The sequence below is a fragment of the Thunnus maccoyii genome, chromosome 21 (assembly GCF_910596095.1).
Source record: "Thunnus maccoyii chromosome 21, fThuMac1.1, whole genome shotgun sequence".
In the NCBI taxonomy this organism is placed as follows: domain Eukaryota; kingdom Metazoa; phylum Chordata; class Actinopteri; order Scombriformes; family Scombridae; genus Thunnus; species Thunnus maccoyii.
The window spans coordinates 24,267,543-24,290,486 of record NC_056553.1 but is presented as its reverse complement, the minus strand read 5'-3'; the positions used below and the strand labels follow the sequence as shown (position 1 = coordinate 24,290,486).

The window sequence follows — 22,944 nt, the reverse complement described above, 5'->3', positions numbered from 1 at the left end:
AATCATTTTTTTTACCTGATAGAAGAAGACCAGACTGTCTTCTTTAGGGTGGACACAAACACTATATCTCCATCTTGCAAAGTGAAATGCTCCCTCAGCTTTTGTAGTATGGGTTGAGACACAGAGTGTGGATGCGTACAGAACTGACAGGTCCTCTGCTTTTCTGAAGTCTGTTTTGGGAAGAAAACACTTTCCATGTTCAGAAATCAAATTATGAATTATTCTTCAATCAAAGAGTAACCACTTACTATTCCACTTAGCTAGGTAATTGAATTATTCATCATTAATTTCATCACATTATGTCACCATGGACCACAACACATCACTCAAAAGCTCAAAAGCTGTCATACCTGTCCCTTTCCATTGCCTTTCTCAGCCATTGATCCAAAGACGCTGTGTGAATCGTAAGATACTGCTAGAGGAACCTCTCAAGCATGAGGTAAAGAGAGTACCAGCGAGTTCTGACATCAACAAAGACAGAGTGCTGAGGAAGGTCTACAACACACACAAACAATAATATTTTTAACTTTATTTTCCTAATACTAATACATAGATAATAATATCTGATGTTGAACTTGATGATGAGTAATGATTCTTACTCACAATGTGTTGCTTCTCTTGGCGCACAGTCTTGGCCATGGATGACTTCTTCATCCAAAAGATCACATTCCAGATCTTTGCTGTCCATTTTGCCACTTGTGTACAGACTTTGAGCTCCAAGATTAAGTGTGTGTGTGTGAGGCAGCCTATTACTGCCACATCCATGTTGGATGCATTATCCACTGTGATAGCTGCAATTTTGCCCCTTATTCCAAACTCATCCAAAATGTCCCCAGTTTCCTTGGCTATCACTGCCCCTGTTTGTGTTTTGTAGATGACTTTTGTTTTAAGAACTTTATGATTCATCCTTCCCTCAGTGATATAATGTGCCGTAACTGTAATGTAATGGTCCCGGCAAATGCTTGTCTAGCCATCACCGGTAACTGCTACTTTGCTGACCTTTTCCAGATCTGCTTTTATGTTTTCTTTTTCGATGTTGTACCAGGCTGGTTCAAATGATTGGACAGACTATCCCTGGAGGGAGGGCAGTATTTGGGATTTAGGGCGTTGGTCATCTCCCTGCAGAGATATTGTACACTCACATTATTATGCTACACCTCCCATGGGGTAGGCCTAATCATAGTTTACTGGATACTATGATGTTAGTTATTCTGTCAGCTGTTTCTGATGTGCTATGACAGGAAAATATCAAAGAAGGCTGAATATTGCTGTGAATAACCAGATATTAATAATGCAATTTGCATATCTAAACAGAGGAGACTCAACTGTAGCAAAGGGATGTAACCGCAAATCTTGTCACTGCCTGGTGACATTCATCCACTTTCTCCTTGCTCATATTCCCTGTCATGGCTGAAGTGAAAGGAGTTTCTAGAGGAGGGTCTCTGGGGATGAACCGGAGGTGGAGGGGTGCTCTCTGAACTCACATCTAAAAGATATATTAGAATAATTTATGGACATCATCCTTCAATATAAAAGGCAAATGTCAGCTCATCTGTGTTTTGTACCTGTGCATGAGATGCTTCTGTTAACATTAGCTGTATCTGGGGCGTTGTTGTGGCTGTGAGACTGCAACACATTGAACACAGTGCATTCCTTCAGATTCACACTGAGTTGAAGTAAATGCTTCGTCATATTGGAGGTTCTTCCTCCCTTGCACAAAATATCCTTACTGCAGGTTTTGCATTTTGCTGTGTCATTATCTTTTTTAGTGAAGCTAAGCCAAACTTTCAAGCGCTTGCTGTAGATAGTCAGGGTCCAGGATGTAAATTGAAGTGTCTCTTCTTACATGCTTTGTTGACGTACTGCGTAACAAATGACGTGACATTTGGTCTGCGTAGCAGGTCCTGGCAGATAAGATAAACTTTGATGGACTGCAAAATGCTCACTGCAGTTCACTTGAGAGTGCAACTGAAATATGCAACTCAATATATATATATATATATATATATAAATATATATATATTTCAGTTCCAACTTGGAACTGGTTCTGGATACTCAACCCTATTGCCATGACATACTGAACCATGACATTCATGGACATTCAAGATGATTAATCCTGTTTACTTTGGTGATTCCATGACTTTCCCTCTAGTGCCCCAGTGACATTTACATTTTTGTTTTTTGGGGTTTTTTTGTGAAATGGTAATTTTGAAAATTACTGGATGAATTACCATTACATTAAAAACACATAATCATGGCGTCCTGATGATGAATCCTAATGACTTTGGTGATCATCTGGATGTCCATCTAGCGCCACCAGCAGGTCAAAATTTTCACTTATCCAGTGAAATATTTCAACATCTACTTGATGGATAGGTGCAAACCTTTGTATGGACATTTGTGGTTCCTAGAGGATGATTCCTAATGAATTCTTATGAATTTTGATCCCCTGATGCTTCCTGTAGAGCCACCATGAGGATGACATTTGAGTGAAATGTTTTGACAACTATTGGATGGATTGCCGTGAAATTTCTTTCTGATATTCATGTTCTCCTTGGTATCAATTTTAATAACTTTGGTGATCATCAAGTCAAAATTTCAAATTATGAAATACCTTAATTTTGCAGGTCTTAAGTCATAAACCAGTGACATTCCCATCAGTCACAGCTGTACTTTGTGTTAAGTTTTAATTAGAAAATGTTCGAATGCTGACACGCTAAACTATGACTGTGTCCACACTAAGCCATCTAAATTCATAAGTCATCTTTCTCTCTCCATTTTGGCCCTTTGTCCAGACTAAAATGGCGTTTTTCTCACCCAAAAACAGAACTTTGTATAAGGGCTGTTGGTGACAAAACAGATGGTGGCCGTAGCGCGGCTATAAAAACAATGACAAACAGCTTCATGCAAGTATTATTCTCTTTACTGTCTACTTTGACAGCTTGTTTAGAGTTAAACATAGCTATCTACCACCTTTCTCTCGCTGAAACCTCTGTAATCTGTTTGCAATAAACAAAATGTCAGGAAGCCACCGCAGAAACCGAAATAGTATACCATTTCTTCTTTGCTTGTTTTCTGTGGCTGTGGCTTGCTCATTTGTTCTCCATGCATGCCCAGTAGGAGGACAATTACTCATTTTACATTCAGTTTTAATGTAGACTGAGTGGACTATTTGCAGAAACAAGCTGAAACTTCTGCTGTGTGTGCATGGCATTTTAGGATTTAGCAGGCTTAATGTAGACATAGTCTAAGATGGTGAACATGTTAAACATTATACCTGCTAGCATGTTGATGTTTGCATTTAGCTCTCAGTCTCCTGCCTTAAACTGTGGTCTATTTCAAATGTTTTTAAATTACTTAAAAACATTTATTATTAATTACTTGATAAATAGTGCTCAAAGAAAGCTTAGCTTTGAAAGGCACATGTTGGTCATTTTCACCAAGTACTAACCTTAAAAATACAGGTAAAGTTCAACAGCAATGAAGACAGAGGGCATCTGAGGGTTTGGATGAAACTTTTTTCTTGAGACCATACTGCTGCAAATGCTCCAGTGCCAAACTTGTCACCTTCACACTGCTTGAATTTTATGTTAATATACTACATGTGAAAAAATAAAAAAAATAAAAAAATAAATATATATATATAAAACAAATGTATCATGTACTGTTTTCAGTTGGATAATGTTACGCCATGGAAATCTCTAAGTGTCTGACTAATTGAATGAAACATTTTGTGTTGTACCACAATTTCATAGTTTGATATATTTTAGTGTACAAAATATGGCTGTTCTTGTTACATGCCTTGTTCATTAAATATGTCTTCTTCAAGGACCCAGCATAACACTCTGAAAATCAAGATTCTGAAATCTAGACATCTCAGCTTCATATAAAGAATATTAGGATGCCCTGTTCACATGCTGTTCCCACAACTTGACTCTGACTAATTCTCCTCTTAGCATCCAGATGTAGCAGCTATTTAAGGATGCTTCCTAAAATTGCCATCCTGTGTTCATATTCACAGTCCTGCACAGGCAGGATTTCAGATTTACAGGCATGATTGACTCTTAAACAGGTTTCCCTGCTACCTCATCCTGGACTTTAATGAAGAAGGTAATAATCCAGATGATGTGATCATGACCTACCCAGAGAGAGAGAGAGATGATATGATTTTAAGCCTCCTTAAACAGCTGCTACATCTGGATGCTGAGAGGAGAATTACTCCCAGTCAAGCTTTGGAGCACAGCCTTGTCACCAGATCACATGACTCTGAAACCAGATGATTCAGTCACTGCTCTTTCCTGTGATATTCCCTCTGTCAGAGGCTGCAGTGGCTTCATTTGCTATTTGCTCCAATGATGGGACATTCAACCAAAGCTATCCACTAATGGACATACAGTATAGTACCAAGCTGAAGCTTCAGTTGCTGCATGCTCACCTGACTGTGTACCTGCTGACTCAGATGATTCCTGACGGAGCCCTGACCATTACACTGATAGACTTAAGAGGATCCCTCAGTCCTTCAGCAGAGATACATGCTGTTCCTGTTGTTAAGGATTGATACTCTGTGATAATTCACAGCAATGCAATACTGATAACACAAGTGTAACATTTACAATTTAATCGGATGTTTACCTCTGAACCTCTGAATCACTCAACATCTCCACATGTTCAGTGAATCAAAGCAGTCTAGTGTTATTCTTAAGGGCTGCAGTTTTCTATGGTTAGTGACCAATCAGAACTTTGTAGGCAGAATTAAAAATGTGGGTGTTATCTTCCTACATGGGTGGCTAGCTACATTCACAAAATTAGCAACAAATGAGGATGAGAAACAGCTTTTTTACGTTCGCGCACAGAAGTAACTCCTAAACTGGCATATTTCTTAAATAGTTCAAAATTGTTTCGTTAAATATTCAAGCAACCACTACTGCAGCCTCTGTATCGACCAGAAATTACATGGACTTGCTCAACAAGTCCTCCATATGAAACGACATAATACATCTTAGTTGGTGAATTATCTCCTGAATGACACAAAAGTGTGAACTGACGTCCCTATCAGCAGGATGACATCATTTGCATGTGCCTTCAAAAACTGTTACACATCACTGTTGAAATGATAAACGAAATATGTTTTATGATGTGACTGAGCTTTGGGTTAAAATGACAACTTCTGGTTAGGGGACCTTAGTCGTCATGGTTACACTAACAACCATGTGGCTTATGGTAGGGGGCTATCATGACAAAAAAAGAAACCAATGTTGACTCACCATTGGAAACAGGAAGTAAATAGTGATCTCCCATGTTAAAGTCTGATGTTTTGTTGACCCTTACATACACCCGACCAACTCCCGAAATGGACTTTGTTGTTCTATACTAATGCCACCTGATTTCCTCCATTATCATAATTATTATGGCTGATAGAGAGCGCTGTCACTTGAGTGTAAACAGATTTTGTTTCGGGGTACTTGCTTAAACAACAGATTCTGTCATTCTTGACAGGATCATTATGTGGGTGGACAGTCTACTCTTGCTGCTGACAGTTTATGACAAAACAAAATAGTCCTCCCCTTCTCAAACAGAAACTGGTTAAAAGATAGTTTGACCTTTTTATCAAATCTGTCTTAAAACAATACCCACATGCTCATATGTTCATTGAAATTGAGTTTTTGATTGCTGTAATTGTTCTTCCTGTCCATTCTGTCAGAGATCCCCTCCCTAGTTTGATTTCCATGTGAGTGGGGGACAAAAGGGGACAAAATCCACAGTCCTCTTTTAAAAATGTATTCCACACTTCAGCCGAACATCTTTTTTAGTACAAAATTCCCTCTTTGTGTTACTAAGAGTGGTGTCAGGGCTTCATTTTGCTGCTGCTGTTAAAGGCTAATGCCTCAACAGTCTAAAGGACGGGTTCACAATTTTTCAAGTCTGTCCTTAAACAAAAGTCAGGAGCCCAAATGAACATTGACACATGTTTTTCTTGCTGTAATAATTTCTCCTGTTCATACTGACCATGAGAGATCCCTTCATGATGCACTTACAATGTAAGTGATGGGGGACAAAATCCACAAGCTAAATTCATGAAGCCAATATGAGGTTACAGCGGTCCAAATTAGTCAAATCAAGTCATTTATCTTTCTAATGCCAAATTTCCTTTTCTGTGATGAAGTTTCCACTGCAGCTGAAGAGGAAAACACTGTCCATCAAGACACACTAAAAAGACTGTAACTGGGGAAGACCTCCACTAACTTAAATGGCTGAAGCCTCACATTATCTTAAAATAAAATTTTTGCTTAAAATGAGCACCGTGGATTTTGTGCCCCATAACTTGCATTATAAGTGCATTATGAGGGGATCTCTTAATGAGTTTCAATGTTCATGTGGGCACCTGACCACTGTGTTGAGACAGACTTGAAAAATTGTGAACCTGTCCTTTTAAGAGTGAAACTGTATGTGAAAGAAAATGTAAGAGCAAAGTAATAAATGAATAAATATGAGAACAGCTTCTGCTGCCAAGGCTGGAGGAGGGCACTGGAGGTCAAATGCAGAGATGTAAATGCATAAAAAGCAACTTCACGCTGTCCTGTCACTAGGCCACAGAGGGCAAACTCTATATTTTGTTAGAACATTGAGACTATAAATATATTTTCTATACAATATTTTGAATAAGATGGTGTCACAGTCTGTAAAGCTGCAGTGAGATCATGGGTACAGCAGGCTACACTAAACCATTAGTCAGGACTCACATGGTAGAAAATAGTAACTGTTATAATGAATACAGTACATTCTATTCATTAGAGTCTAAAATCATTTATTGTACTCATGATTTAATAAACAATGGAAAGGAAATTAATTATACCGCTCAGTGTGAATTTTTTTGTGAAGAAGTTTTCTCATCTGATAATTCAATAGCATTTCATTTAATTCAAGATCTGTGGTGTTTTTTTTTTTTGTTTTGTTTTTTTTTGTATTTTAACCTTCATGACAGAAAGTTACACAGTAGGAAACTGAAAAGAAGCAGGAAACACATGGAGAGAACAGGAGATGCTCAAAGGTCCCTATCATCATACACACTCACAGACACACTAACAAAGCAAACACAAATATTCAAAAATAACTAGTAAAACTTTAAAGTAACTCAGAGGAATAAGTGTCTCTAACCTGTGCTTTGTTGTGGTTCACAGTTAGTATGAAGAGCTTTTAAAGCCAATCTGCTCTTTGTTCTGGTCTCATGGTCACCAGCTCTCGGTTCAAATAAGGATGTTAAATATCTCGGCAACTTGCATAGTAAGACCTTATAAATGAAGACGCAGGCATGCTGGTGTTTTCTAGATGTCAGTGATTACTGCTGATATTTTCATGTAACTCAGTGGTGAGTGCGATAGCTGTCTTGTGTAATGAATTGAATAGCACTGTGGTAGTTGGCATCCAGTGGTTTAAGGCTGGTGGCAGCAGCATGAGCATACAGGGTATCTCCATAATCCAATGTGGATAGTATGGTAGATTGTATAATGTTTTTTTGTTTCTGTTTCGACAAGAGAAACAAGCTCTGTTCCAGAACAAGAATCTAATTTGAATTTTTAGTTTAATTAAACCAAATTCCTAAGTATATATAATACTATACTGTATTGATTAGATTTCCATTGAAAGCAAGAATTTTAAAAATGTTGGCATTGGACTTAAAAACTGTTGATTGTAATGCAAAGTTTTGCTGAGTTTTTCAATAACATTGAAATGACATTCTTGTCTGGCAATAGGATTGGCATGTTTCACTGCTGATTGCTTTTACAGTATTTTTGTCCACTTTGGGAACTTGTAAAAATAGTTACACATTCATTCAGAGAGTAATTGGTGGTTATGCATCCTGCCTTAACATGATATATACAATGGTTAAAAGTGACATTTGTCATTTGTGAAAAATTCACATCAACTCTTTGTATTTTTGCTGATTTGGCTAATATATTTAGTATAGCATTGTACTCCTTGCTGTCATTGTAGAGAGTGTGGACCTGACAGCTCCACTGGACACTCTTTTACAACTGGGCTGAGTAAATTCAACCCTGTAAGGCTGGTGTTCCATGTCTTACATCCTACTGTGAACAAAACTGCAGGGAGCATTTAGGTCAACCTGTGGTTTGGGGTTATAGAAAAATTGTGTACTCTGCAGAATTATTATATTAAACCCCATTTATGGTATTATTACTAGCTGTTTTTTTTTCTGCAATAGGCATTCAATGTGTTTGCATGCAGTAACTGACTCATCCTTATTGTCAGCATACACTTGTCCAGTGTGTTGGACAGATTGTTGCTCAAAGTGTGTTTTCTGGCCCCAGCAGATGACACATATGTAGTTACAAATGAAACTCTGGGAGCTGAATTATGAAAACACACTTGTCATTTCCACAAGTAATCACAGGTGTGACCAAATCAACCAGGGCTGAAATATTCAGGATTACAGTTTATAATATCTTTCCTTTTTAGCCATGCTAACTGCATGGCGCTATGAATGACAGTGTCAGTCTTTTGACCACCACTTTGGTCCAGACTAAAATATAGCCTGATAACTATTAGATGGATGCCATGAAATTGTATGTTTATGTTTTCATTTTTTGGGGTGGTTGTTTGTTTTGGTGAAATATCTCAACAACTGCTGGAGGAAATTTGGTGCAGACATTAATGTTCCCCTCAGGATGAATTCTAATAACTTTTGGCCTTCATCAGGACAAAGTTTGTTCAGTACCTGTGACCTAATATCTGCTAATGATATTCTTACCAGCCTCAGCTGTACTTTGTGTGTAGTGCTAATGTTAACATGCTAACATTTGCATTCTTTGCCATGGTGAACATGGTAAAGATTGCCTGCTAAACACATCAACATGTTTACATTGTATCTGCATGTTAATATGCTAATGTAGCCTCATAGAGCCACCGGCATGGCTGTAGGCTCTTAGCCTTTATAACCTTGGATTCTTAGTCTTACTGCATCCTGTTTGTCCTGTTTGCATTTTTGTCTCCACCTGTTATCCCAATGGCTGTCTCAGTTTAGTTTATTTGTATTATTAGTAGTAATATTGTTATTATCATGACAGTTTTACTTCCGTTTTACTGTTATTATTTACTATTTAGGTCACAGACTTACTTCGTTGTTTTGATCCATCCTTAATAACACTAGTCAGGGGAACGCAAACAACATTTCTGTAGTGGTGCATCCCAAGCCTATAGAGATTAATAATCCTATTGCTCATCGCTGGCATCCAGAGCTGCAATAATTTGCTGATAAATTTATTAGTTGATTGACAGAAAATTAATCATCAACATTTTTGATAACTGATTGATCATTTTGAGTACTTTTTAAAGAAAAATGAAGACTGAATATATTTGGGTTGTGGGTTGTTGGTTGGGACAAAACAAGACATTTTGAGAATATCACCTTAGGCTTTGGGTAACAGTGATGCACATTTTTCACCATTTTCTGACATTTATAGACCAAACAACTAATCAGTTAATCAAGAAATTAATTTACAGATTAATGTGGAGGAATGCAAGGCAACTTAGACGTGTGGTCAAAATGGATGATCAAACTTTGTTCTAATTATTATTATAATTATTATTATAATTATTACTATTACTATTATTATCATTATTATTATTGCTGCACACTAACCTTTTAGCACATCCTCTCAAGTATGCCACCCCCATATTTTATAGGAGTATGTGACAAATAAATCTTGAAAATGATGGAACATTAGTGTGCTGGTTCTCCTCTTCAGTTCCTCCATCAGCCATCTTCATCACTTAAACAAAGAAATCAGTGTACTCAAATCTCATATGCAATTATGTTAGACACTTAATTAAAATATATTGAAATGCAATTGTAACAGGGATTGTTGCTCGGTGTGTTTTCTTGATCAAACGATTTGTTTCTTGGAGGATGAGAAAACTGAATAGGATTTTTTTAAATTGAAGTAGTTAGTGCACATATCAAAAACATATTTTCAATTGTTAACTAAATGAAAGTTATTTAAGTTGAGAATACATCAAGTCATGTCAGGGAACATATTTAAACCCATTTAAATATGGGTGTTAATCAGGTGTTACTGACTGTTTTTATTTTATCCTTATGTCTTCATATTGTATCACGGTTTCATGTCTATTTGAAGACATTCTTGTGAACATAACTCAGCAACATGAGAGAAGCTGCACCACATGTTCCTCCTATAGGGAGAATTATTTCATTAGATTTAAGCTGCATAAATCTGCATACTAATGAGGAGGACCAGATTTTGATGAAACCACCACTCCATTTCTTATTCTCTCAGTGTGTTAACATTCATATTAATTTCATTTTGTCTTAATTTTATATTGTCATAATATTATTACACTTTTTAAAAATGTAGTCATTATTATTTAATTCAAGATTAAGGCAGGATATTAGAAATAAATATCTCCTACTTAATGCAACAAATAGCTTCATTAAAGCATTCATTATATTATTTTCAATTTATTGTTGTAATTAAGTGCCTTTTGTCTGCAACTGGCTTTGTACATTTTCTGCAATTTCTTTAGCTATTTTATTCCTATGGCAACCACTGGAGGAACAAACAAGTCTGTCCTAAAACAACAGTCAGGTGCCCAAATGAGCACTGACACATGTTTTTCTTGCTGTAATCATTCCACCTCTTCATACTAGCTATTAAAGGATATGGCTGGCGATTTTCTATATTTTTCTTCCTGTCAACAAATCTCATGTGTAAAGCCAAACCAACAATGAATTGATCTACTTACAAGTATTGTGTGTGTATCCAAAGTCTGATATATCTTACTCCTCTGTGCTGTAGCGCTCCGTTTTTGTCCAAAAACTTCACGTCCAAACACTTCAATGAGCCACACTGTTGCACTGGGTAACATGTTCCTTCACCACAAATAGATTTATGGACACAGTCGTTTGTTTAGAAACCATTCCAAAGAATAATAACAGCCAATACTTGTTGAGATATTTCAGTCTGGACCAAAGTGGTGGATAGACTGGCTGACAGTCATCAGGCTGACGTTGCCATCCATAGAGTGGCACCACTTGGCTAAAAACATCTTGTGCACCAGCATGGCCAGTAGTCCTGGGAGAACTGGGAAAATTATGGTCATGAGAACACAGCTCAATCAGCTGGCTGTGATCACCATGCTTCAATCAGTCAGAAACTTAAAGTACAAATATGTAGGAGCAAAACAATTGATGACAAAAGTCCTACTGTAGAGTGACATGTTAACAACAAGTACATCACTTTAATCTAAAAATCAATGGACAATCATTACAGAAGCATAAGAGGTCAAACGTATGGGTTTAATGCTATGTTCTCACACAAAATCTGAGAATACTGCAGAAATTATTCCCTAAATTTTGATTGATTAGCAAGAGCTTACCAGTCCAGTGCTGTACTCAGTGATCTTATCACAATTAGGTGATTGTGTAACCTTCTGGTTTCAAGGAAATCCTGATGTAACCAAACCTCACCTAGCAATAAAAAGTTTCTCTAGAAAGCTCAGTATTGTCCTGGTCTCACATATCAGTCTAATCTTAGAAGCTGCTGTGACTGCCAGGCTCCACACTGTTGTGCTTTCCCATGCTGAAGAGGATCCTGGGGGGAAAGGAAGCTGCTACCTCTGACCTGAGTGTTTTGCTGATAAACAACCTGCACAACTTAAAGGTGCAGCACATGAATCTGAAACATGCCACATACATCATTCGAATCAGGGCTGGTTGGAAAAAGTTTTATTGCACTGGTCTATGAGTTAGGTCTGTCTGATTTGTCTTAGACTCATTCAGGTTTGACAAAAATAAAGATTTAATAATTAGAAGTCTAAAAAATTAAATATAATAGTCTATCTCAATACAATAAGTATTGGTTAACAATAAAAACATGTGCTTGAATGGTAAATGAGTATGGAATTAATATGTTTTTAGACTGCAGCAACTCCCTAAAATGAAAAGAATATATACATTTAGTAAAATGTAACAAACTCACACATTTGTCAGCCATGTTATTTTTGCCGTACATGCTCAAATAGTGGTCTGACCCTTTTTGGATTGCTGTTAAGCTACTGTCTCAACACTCCCTGCTCATTCACTTTAAAAGTAAGCTTTAATGTCAAACATGTGTGTTGTGTTTCACAGCAGCTTACCACAAATAACAAAAACATCAAAGTATCTGCAATAGGAACTTATTAGTGAATGAAACCAGTATTTCTATTAATGAAGAGAAAAAGGGCTGCAACTAATGTCTACAAAGTGTAAAAGATAATGAAAAATGCCATCCACAATTTCTCAGAGCCAAACAGCCAAAACAACAAAAAACTAATATATTCAATTTACTGTCATATTTGTCAGAGAAAAGCAGCAAATCCTCACGTTTGACAGGCTGAAACTAGAATGTTTGGCACATTTGCTTGAAAAATTACTTAAACAATTAATCCAATATCAAAATAGTTGCAAGTTCAATTTCTGTCAATCAACTTATCGATAATTTGACTAACTGTTGCAGAAACTCACAGCATGCTCTTTGTTGTTAATGCAGCAAATGGCATCACAGTCAACACAGTGGGAGCATATTAGAAAAGGGACATCTCAAAGGTTCTAATTCCTGGTAGACTTTTGATGTGAAAACATCTGCAGGAAGTGTAGCGTTTCCCAGACAGTAGCTTAATAATGATGGAAAAAATGGCAAAGTATAAATGATCGAAATTAGATATACAAACAGTATTCCTGTTAAAAGCACATTTATGACTGTGACTTTGTTGTTACTGCTGAAACTGGTACTGTGGAAACAACAAAACTGGTACATTATGCTCCGTTTACCATGTGATCCAGTATAGTACAGGTATGCTCAGTGGCCCCACACTGCTGGTATAAGGATGTGTAAAGTAGCAGATATTAAATTCAAGGTTAAACCCCTTGAGATAAGTCATCTCTTTTCTGAGCAATATAAGCGGAACATTTAATGTGATGTGAACTCTCACCATTTCTCTGCAACATCACATGATGAGCGAAGCAGGCCGTTTCATGTTCTTTCACATCCCTCTCCCAGCAGTTAAATACAATTTCAGAAGTATCAAGCCGGTTTCAGGAAGTCTGTTGAATACCAAGCATCTTGTTGGCACCCCAGCCTTGTATGACCTCCGGGCTCACATCGATCATCAAATGGTCCCTATGGAGCATCCAACCACAGGTTGACACTGGAGAGTTGGAATAATAAATCAGTCATAGACTCAGTCAGAGGTAGAGACCTGGAGAAATGGGCCATGATAGGGATGGTGGATATGTTTGGGATCCGTGGCTGAACTGCAAGGAGCTAAATCTCTGTAACATGGAGGATTTTAGTGATGTGGAAGGCTTTGTAGTGTTCTACAAAAAGTCTTGTCATTTCTTATGTAGACAGTGATCTTGCTCCGATATGTGACAGATGTGATTTTGTCCTACTTCTTCTAAAAAGGGTTTTATTTTTAAATTTTTATAAATATAGTTACAAATGTACTGTGCCTCAGATAACTATATATATCTTTAAGATAATTTTGAAATAAATTACAACCAATCGGATGATTCGTGAACGGATTTGAAGAGTAAAATCTCACATAAGTACAGACAGGAGCAGTCTGCTAAATTCAAATGATCAAATGATGAACTTGGAGTCTGGAGGCGTAGCAGACAGTCTGTCAATTTGGATTCTGCCGATGTGACTGATGGAAGAATTTGCCTCGCTTATGGCAGGCTGCCACTCAAAAACTACAAAATGAAGTATCAAAACTTAAAATGAAGTATTCAACATATGAACACAGATTTGTTAATTTTGAATTTCAAATGATTTGTAAAGATGTTGATTTGTTTGTGACATATCTGCTATCATATCTATTTATACTGTATCCGCCCTTGATATGCTACATCCAGCATCTATTTTATGTACTGATATTTTCTTTATGTAGTATGTATTCGTCTCCACTGCATTGCTATTGACACCTATTTGTATTTGCATAACAATATTTTTATACACATTTACATATATATAACAAATATTTACATATATATGGTTTATACAAAAAGGTAACAACTGTGGGAAAAATCCATAAATGTAAGAATATCATTCTCTTTCAAGTCAGGGCTATTTGTGTAGTCCATAATATAACATAGTGTCTCAATGAGCTTTACCTTACACGCCCATAACTGCAACAGTTTCTTGCACAGCCCAAGCTCTCTGAGAAGACTTGTTTATAACACAATACAATGCTGTTGTAAGCAGATATTAGGACATTTGCAAATGTTAATCAATGTATTTGTCAACAAACATTTTTCTTGTTTGTTACTTGTTTGCTCATGGTCCACTTACTAGATTTCTTCCTCCATTGTTTGGGCTACATTCTGTGGGCTTCATCAGCAGGTTGAGTTTGCTGTCGAGTATTTTTAGATAAATACTCCATTAATAATGCTCCATATTAATACATCAATTATTGATGAAATAGGTGAGGGTAGCTTTAAGATAAGAAGGTCCAGCTCTTTTAAACAGTCCGGTAAAAGTTTTGGAAATTTGGATTTATGGCAATGAAAAGTCCATCAATGCGTGCACTTTCATTGTAAGCTTCAAAGTTTTAATGCTGACAATACCTTTTCTGAAAATGCTTTATTCTTGTTTTATTGAATCAGTCCTCATACTCTACTTTGTTAGCTGGTATGGAGCACATACCCTCAAAACAGATCGCAAGGTATCATCAAAGTATGCAGCAAAATTGCAGACATAACCTTGTATGACCGTCCTTATCTGTACAAGGTCAGGACTTTGAAGAAAGCCCAGTCAGTCCTGGCTGGTCCTAGTCACGCTCTGTTAAGGAGTTCAAGTAGCTTCCATAAGGCTGCAGATACAATCTGCCGAGATGCAGGACCAGTAGACTTAAGATCTTATTTGTCTCTGCTGCCAGTGGCTTTCTCAATGTGATTTTTATATTATTATGTTATTCTTCATCTGATGATATGTGGTTACTGCTTGCTGTACAACAAATTGCCCTTCAGGGATAATAAAGATATACTTGATCTTTGATGAATTGGATTGAGTATCGAGCTTTGAGGGACATCATACCTAAGTACATGGAGAGACATGTACTTGGGTATGGAGAGATGATCTGCTCCTGTATTAAGTAAGACTTACTTCAATTATTTCTCACAATTTTGATGAAAAGACTGCTAATTTGCACACATGAAATGATTCTGAGCAACAACCACGGTGCTTAGAGTGAGAATAAAATAACAAAGTTGCACTAGAGTCAGCCGCAAGAAGTAGAATTTTTTCTTTTCTTTTTTTCTTTTTTACAAATTTGGTTGTCAGTCTTGTCAAGTCAATTTAGTTAACCCAGTAGATTTACCTCTCTTAGTTCAGAGGCAAGACTTTATCTGAACATTTCTTCATTTTAAATATCTTATATTAATATGCAAATAATTTTCTTACTTCTGTTGAGTTTAATTTATTTCTTTTAGCCACATCCACCAAAGCCTTTTAAAGAAAACTTAAATCAATTCTTGGTCAGTTTCTTCTGGGCAGAAACATTATTACTGCAGGGACATTAATCTACATTTTAAAGTAAAATACTGTGAAAATTATATAACTTGGTTTATTTTCTCTCACTTCTCACCTCTTCTTAATGTGCTGAGCTGAGCTGTCAGATTATGTTTCTCGGGTCAGATAACCTCACAGTGGTCGATGTGTTGTTTCATGTTCTAGTGTGTATTTAGTCTTTTCCCTGTTGCATCCTGTGACCTTTTCTGCTGCAACAATTTAGTTCAAGATCAATAATATTTCATCTTGTGTGATTTTCACACATATTGATGAATCTGAAATAGGCTTTGATCTTCCGTTACAGGCACACAACCGCATCAGCATCGCAGTGTCATCGTCACAATAAAATGTTGTCACCATCATTCATTCGTCGCAAGGCTGTCAACTGAAATTATTTACAAAGTCTTTTCCCTGGGCTGTTGTTGCCTCCTGGCTCGCCTCTGCAACACTTGACAAACCCTACACTTTCTCCTTCCATGTTGGATCCAAACACGCTTCAGCTCTTACCCAGAAGAGGCTAAGGGCTTTGGGTTATGATCACCCTTGAACTACAGAGGTGGCAGCTCTCGTATTCTCTTTGAAAACTAAATCCTGTCTCCGGCCCCTCACATCAAAAAAAAAAGGCAAGAGATCAAGAGGAGGAGGAGGAGTAAAAAAAGGAGGAGGTGTTGGTGGTAGTAGGGGTGCTAATTAAAGCCATGGATTATTTATTTGCTTCGTGGTGGCATTTTGCTTATTTGCCAAACAGCTGCTGTGGGCTGAGTGCACTGCCTTAGCTTGGCTTACTGCCTTAAGCTGAATTCACACCAAATTGGGCATTGCGGTGAAAACACCGGTTCTCCCGTTCATTTGAATGGGGGTAGTGTGTTAAGGCTGTGGGGATGGGGGCTGCAGGGGTGCACCAGCGGCCTGCGGTGAGTAAGTTGAACCAGAATCAACTTTTGGAGAAATGCAACCTGACGTCATGTTGCGGTCCAATCACAGCCAGTGATCAGACTGATCAGAGCATTACAACCCTGCCATGAGGGAGGACAATGACGTTACTGGGACGAGGGGAGGACATTTCTCTTCGTTTGATAACATTAAAAGTAAAGTTAGTCTTTTCTGACAGCTTCCCGACTCATTTTAGAAAAGACAAGAGAGAAAGCGAGCAGAGAGCACCAGCAAAAGAGAGAGAGAGAGAGCAACGGTGGTCAAGCGAGCTAGAGACTGAATGAAGGGAGCGAGAAAGTCAGTGAATGAGAGGAATAAAATGTATTTTCTGACTGGTTACTAATAAACATACCCACACCTCCGCACAACCCTGCAGAGGTGCGGCGCAAAGCCTGATTTGGTCTCAGTACAGCCTTACACTGACTGTTTTGTAGATACATATGGTGATACACACAAATCCTCCTCCTAACAGATGCATTCACCATTACACACACCAGTATTTCCCCAGGAATTTTATTCTTGTCAGGGTGGAAAAGCCTCTGAAAAGTGTTATGTGTGCACTGCATGTTAAGTCGCCTACAGTGTGGGCAGATGTATGTGTAGGCAATCTGAATTTGGTCAAACAGAAATTTTTATTGCATATTCTAAATGTGTATGTGATGTCAAAGTGAATGGAGGTTCCTCTGGAAAGTATTTACTTTTTATTGATTTGTCTCACTGTCCTTAACGCTGGCTCAGCCAAGCTGCTAAAGTGTGCCAGCTCCCTTGAGTGAATGATGTAAGATTTACTTATTGTCACTGTAACTCTGACAAATTATGATTGGAGTGTTCAAATGCAAGATGCATGTAGGTTACTTGCCTCCGGGATCAGATTTGGCACCATGCGTTACATATCCATGTGGTCCGGATGGAATAAAAAACTTAAAAAAAAAACAAGTGCAGCTTTTAGCTGTTCACACTGATTAAAAAGCATCAGATCTGTGTCACATGTGAGGGGACTGAGAACTGGGACACATTCATCTGCAGTGTGACTGTAGCCTAAAAGTCTTAAGAGCCATCTCTAATGAAATTCTTGTAGGTGGGTTACCAGCTTGTTAGGACAGGGAAGGTTAGGATAGTTAGGACAGAGCTGTATTATTTTAATTTTTCTTGGCAACCCTGCTGCTGCAGACGTTGGACATTTGTAGCACAAAAATAAAACACTGAAGCACTGAAATAAAAAACAGCAATTATTGACACCATTTTTGAAAATATTCATTTCCAGAAAATGTACTCTTTTACTGAGTTATTTTAAACAGTAGTGTGAGTGGAAGACACAATAATATATGAAACAAGAGCATGTTTAACTGCTTCCCAAACTCCCAACTTTGTCTGAGTTGTCCATCTTCAAATCTTTGTTAATAGATCCACATTTTTTCAATTCTGTCTTAAAACAAATGTCAGGTATCCAAATGAACATCAGCACATTTTGTGTGTGTGTGTGTGTGTTTTTTTAAATAGATTTTGCTCACTGTAATCATTCCTCCTGTTCATACGGATCATTAGAAGATCCCTTCATAATGCACTTACAATGTAAGTGATGAGGGACAAAATCCACAGTCCTCCTTCTGTGCGAAAATGTATTTTAAAGTTTATCTGAAGCTATTATGAGGCTTCAGCGTCCAAATGAGTCAAATCAAGTAGATATATTTCAACATTACAGTCTTTTTAGTGCCAAAGTCCCTCTTTTTATTCGTCTGCAGCTGAACAGGAAAACACTATCCATTGAGACACAAACTTTATTCAAAACAACTGTAAATCCACTTTATTTGACTAAACCATCACTTACATTGCAAGCATATTTGAAGCAGATCCTCTAATGGTCAGTACGAACAGGAGAATTACTGCAAGCAAATCCTATATATTTTCTTTACTGGTATAGAATAGTATAGAATATGAAATCTGTTTACATGACAGTGTTAGCTAAAATTAAAGCACTGAAAAGACTTGAAGTTGCAATTTACAGTTGAATTCCTGAAAGGAGTGGGAGTTTCAGCCGGAGCAGAAATGTTGAATGGAGTTGAAGAGGAAGGAGATGAAAGGCCGGTTGATATCAGTTGAAGCGTAAGCACAGTGTAAGTGTCGTAGAAGCCAAACTAGTAACCACACTTCAACATTTACCTCAAGTGAAGGTTAAAGTGCAGTTACTAAAAGGAGTTGAAGTGGTAGATAACATGTGATTACTGAAAGGAGATGAAGTGGTACTTAGGATGTGATTGCATGTCTATTGATACATGTGTAATCACAGGTAGGAGGCCTGTTTTTTGTAGAAATTCAGTGAAAACCATACATAGTGGGATTTGAGTCAATTTAGACTTCTTTCTCTTCTTTTTTTTTTGCTTTTTAACACCACTAACAGCAACAGTTTACTTCAATTGTATTGATGTGGCAGCATAACACTTAGAGACAGTTATAAATTAATGTGGACAAATAAAACCACAATTAACAATGAGATACCACTGGGTCTAAAAAAAGATTTACTATGTGACTTGAGTGAATTGACTCTATAATGTGGTAAGAACAGTTTACTAATCCCATTATTAACCTGACGTTAACATAAATATTATAACTACAGCATACCTAGACATATACCTCACACACACACACACACACACACACACACACACACACACACACACACACACACACACACACAGTAGCAGTCCTGGCAAGACTTTTGGCAGGACCAGCATGAAATAGAGTTAGTAACAGCAGGATATCTCACACACACACACACAGGGATGGAGGGAATAGATTAGCTCTGTGGGGGGGTAGTGAGGATATATGTGGGGTTGTGGGAGTACAATTAATAAGCAGCCACTGTCTGGTTGTCCCAAAGCCATGCTGATGATTTGACACTTCTCCTGCTCTTTCGCTCGCTCTCATCTTTGTTCATTATCAAAAAAAAAAAAAAAAAAAAAAAAAAAAACTTTGTTCATCATCATGTGTGCTTTGCCATAGCAATTAGTCTGTGATTTGTCCAAAGACACTGTAAGGCAGGCACCGGCTTACAGTGATCAATGTCTCTTGTAGAGTCCTGCTGCACCGAAGGCAGCGGGATCTCAGTGACATGAAGGGCTCTCGGCAGCTCTGATTAGCACTCATTGATTGAAGCTGTGCCTTTTGAAAGAGATGCTTTTAATTGTCAACTCTTCAGACCCCTGTCTCCTGTGATACCAGCATCAGAAAAAATACTAGATGAATTCTCTCCTTTCGTCTAACTGGAGCCAGAAGAGGAATAAGTCATGACTCACACACTCTGCTTCCTCACTTTTTATTCATTTCACATTGCTTTAGAGGTCATCGCGAGCAACTACTAATTGCTCTGCTGTCATTAAACCATTTATTTTCTTGTCTTAATCAACACATCGGTGTGCTCTCTATATAATGTAGCCCAGACTGGGATATACACTCTGCAAGATTGTTCATTTGGATTTGGTTTGTAAGGAGTCGTAATGCCTTGTTATCTTAAAGGATAGTTTCACAATATTTCAAGTCTGTCCTAAAACAACAGTCAGGAGCCCAAATGAACACTTACCATTAAAGAGTAAGGCTGCCAAGTTTCTATATTTTTCTTATTGTCAACAAATCTCATGTGCAAAGCCAAACCTACAATGAACTAATCCTAGTATTGTATATTGTATTGTGTGTATCCAACCTTGACTGGTAAATCAATAACTGTATTGTGTGTATCTAAATCCTGATGTATCTTTTTTTCTCTTTGCCGTAGAACTCTATTTAAAAACATATCAATGAGCCACACCGTCGCACTGTGACATGTTACTCAGCCCCAAACAGTATGGGCACTTTAGGTTGTTGAGAAATGGCTCCAAATGTAGCAGTGTGGTGTTTTTGTGCTGTATTATGAACAGCATTAAACATCGTGGTAAAATCCTTTAAGGACTGAAGCGCTGCTGTCATGCTTCCTATGTTCCTTAAGTGTTGTTGATATGTTTTTATGCAGTCGTGTAAGTAAATCTGGTTTCATGTAAAGATTAGAGATATTATGCGTTATAGCAGGAAGTATAGTGACTTGTCGTACTTCTTTGGGCTTTTCTTCTTACTTCCTGTTTTTGTCATGGACTTTTCCCGGGAAGGTATGCATGTTCTTTGCTCTGTGTACTTCTGCTGCTGTAAATGTGAAGTTACTTAAAAACACATGTGAACTCAGTGTATTAACATTGTTAATTTTAGAGCTGTAATTTTATTTCTTTTCATGCATGAATGAATTAGGGGAGAGGTTTGTCGACGCTAGAGTGTACTGTTGAGATCGTGTTTAGTGACTTTACTCACGATGTTACACAAACATTAATAACAGCGATCACGTGGTTGCTATGGTAGTTCTGTATAAGGAAGATGCCACTGAGCCTGCGCAGCAATGTGGTTCTGTTTACAGAGCTTTGTTAGCTTGTTGTGCTACATATCACGACCTTTTGTCTTTTTACTAAAGTTATTTACAATGTACAATGTTGTACAAAGTCAAGAAGTTAGTCAAAAAGCTTAATACAACTTTTTTGTATTGCTGGAATTCTCCTTTAAAGCTCTAGCAGTAAAACACCTGAGTGTATTGAATTGAGCAAAGGTGTGTTCTACTGCTAACAAAATCAACTTCTCATTTTAAACAGAATAATGTGTTATTTTCTCTTTCAGAAGTTACATAGTCTTGATATTGGTGCACACTGAAGGATGCAGCCCGGTCCGGGTTTTTAAAAGATTCTTTATTTGGATTTGATTTGTAAGAGATTTTAGCACTTAAGTTTCAAAACAAACTCAAGAGCTACAGTAAAACTTTATCACATGGATTCACTTTGTCAGGCAGAGCATGACACAGCAGTTTGCTGCCTGTGTATCAGATGTGTGTGCCAAAGAAAAAGAGCACCAGATGCCAAATTTATAGGAGAGCTTGTTTGTGGAGAGGTCACAATTATGGTTTATCTTTTCTGTCTCTGTACACTCTCTACAGTATAAACAGTGGACCAGCTGAGATGTCCAGTGTGACCTGTGAGCAGAACATCAAACAGCAAGGAGTGGCAGCCTCGCAGGGTGTGTTATGAATGTACTTTAGCTGATGAGTAACAATATACAAAACAGGTGTTTGCTGTGCTGTGTAAGCAGAATATCAATTATTAAAGGAGGCTTAATGCAGTGCATGTCAAACCCTCTCCTCAATAGGCTCACCAATTGCATTGGTCAGCGTGGTACATTAGATTGAAAATATATTGCCTCTGTAACCATTGTAGTTTCACTATATATATACACACACACACACACACACACACACATATATATATATATATATATATATATATATATATATATGAAGTCAGTTATCAAACCTAAGAAAACATTTTTAAAGGTATGTTTTTTACTGCACTGTGATTCTGTCATAATGTTGAGAGTTGCCTGTACTGCCAAAACATGAAAGTGTTCTACAAAAGTATAAATATATTGGATTTCTATCCGATCCTTCCCCAAACTTCTACTTGACGAGAGGTCTCAGTATTTGATCCCAGAGATATTTTATCAATTTAGTTCAATGGTGCTTTGTTGGTTTATCTTCTTTATGCAATCTCTAAATGTAAACACCATGGTGGTTTATATCTGGGAAAACAGATGGGAAATGATGGAGACAGGATAGAAATTTTGGGTTAATAGTGTAGTGCATTATTTATTTTTCACATTCAGCACCACATGAATAGAAACTCAGCGGGAGACATCAACAGTGAGCCCACCATGTTGTCTTCCTCTGACATGAAGACAGCTTTTAAACACTATTTTTGCACATTTTTATTAATTCTCTTTATTGTTCAGGCATGTGTTTGGCACTGCAGATTTTTCTTTGCAATAGAGAAGAAGCAGTGGAAGGTTTCATTGTGCTGTGATAGACAAAATGCTCTTTCAAAGGCTTTTAGATCCTGACAAGAATAAACTTTACATACATTTCACATTCACTGAAAGTTATCATTTTCCACTGTGCTAAGCAACTGTGCAGAGCCTCAGCAAGCTGCTATAGATCCAAACCCCGGCAACTCCTTATCCAGCACACATGATTAATAATCCCAACACAGAAACCTGACTCACGTTTGGATGTCAGTCACATGCAGCACAAGATCAATCTTATCAGGAAGTGGAGCCGCAAACATACCGACTCTTACTCTGAGGAAGTAGGTCGATGGATGAAGGCGGTGTCACAGTTTGGAGCCTTTTTGACATTTCGATCTGTAAATATTTCTGCTTATTTTTTTTCCTTACAGACTTTTCACTGACTGTCGTTCATCCCTTTGGGTTTGCATCATTTTATCAGCCAAGTTTAAAGAGTAACTTAACATTCTGTTTGAGCATGACTGGCACAATCCCCAAGGCCCCCTGTCCTAACCCACGACCACTG

At 37.6% G+C, this 22,944-nt stretch overlaps 1 long non-coding RNA gene across 1 annotated transcript; it reads right to left on the bottom strand.

Annotated features, from left to right (window-relative positions):
* Positions 1-73: 73 nt before the first annotated feature.
* On the bottom strand, positions 74-1,104 carry LOC121888556. Its single transcript, XR_006093271.1, has 3 exons — positions 600-1,104; positions 351-495; positions 74-170 (listed from the first exon to the last, which is right to left on the bottom strand). It is a non-coding gene; the product is annotated as an uncharacterized LOC121888556 (long non-coding RNA).
* Between the last annotated feature and the right edge of the window lie 21,840 nt (positions 1,105-22,944).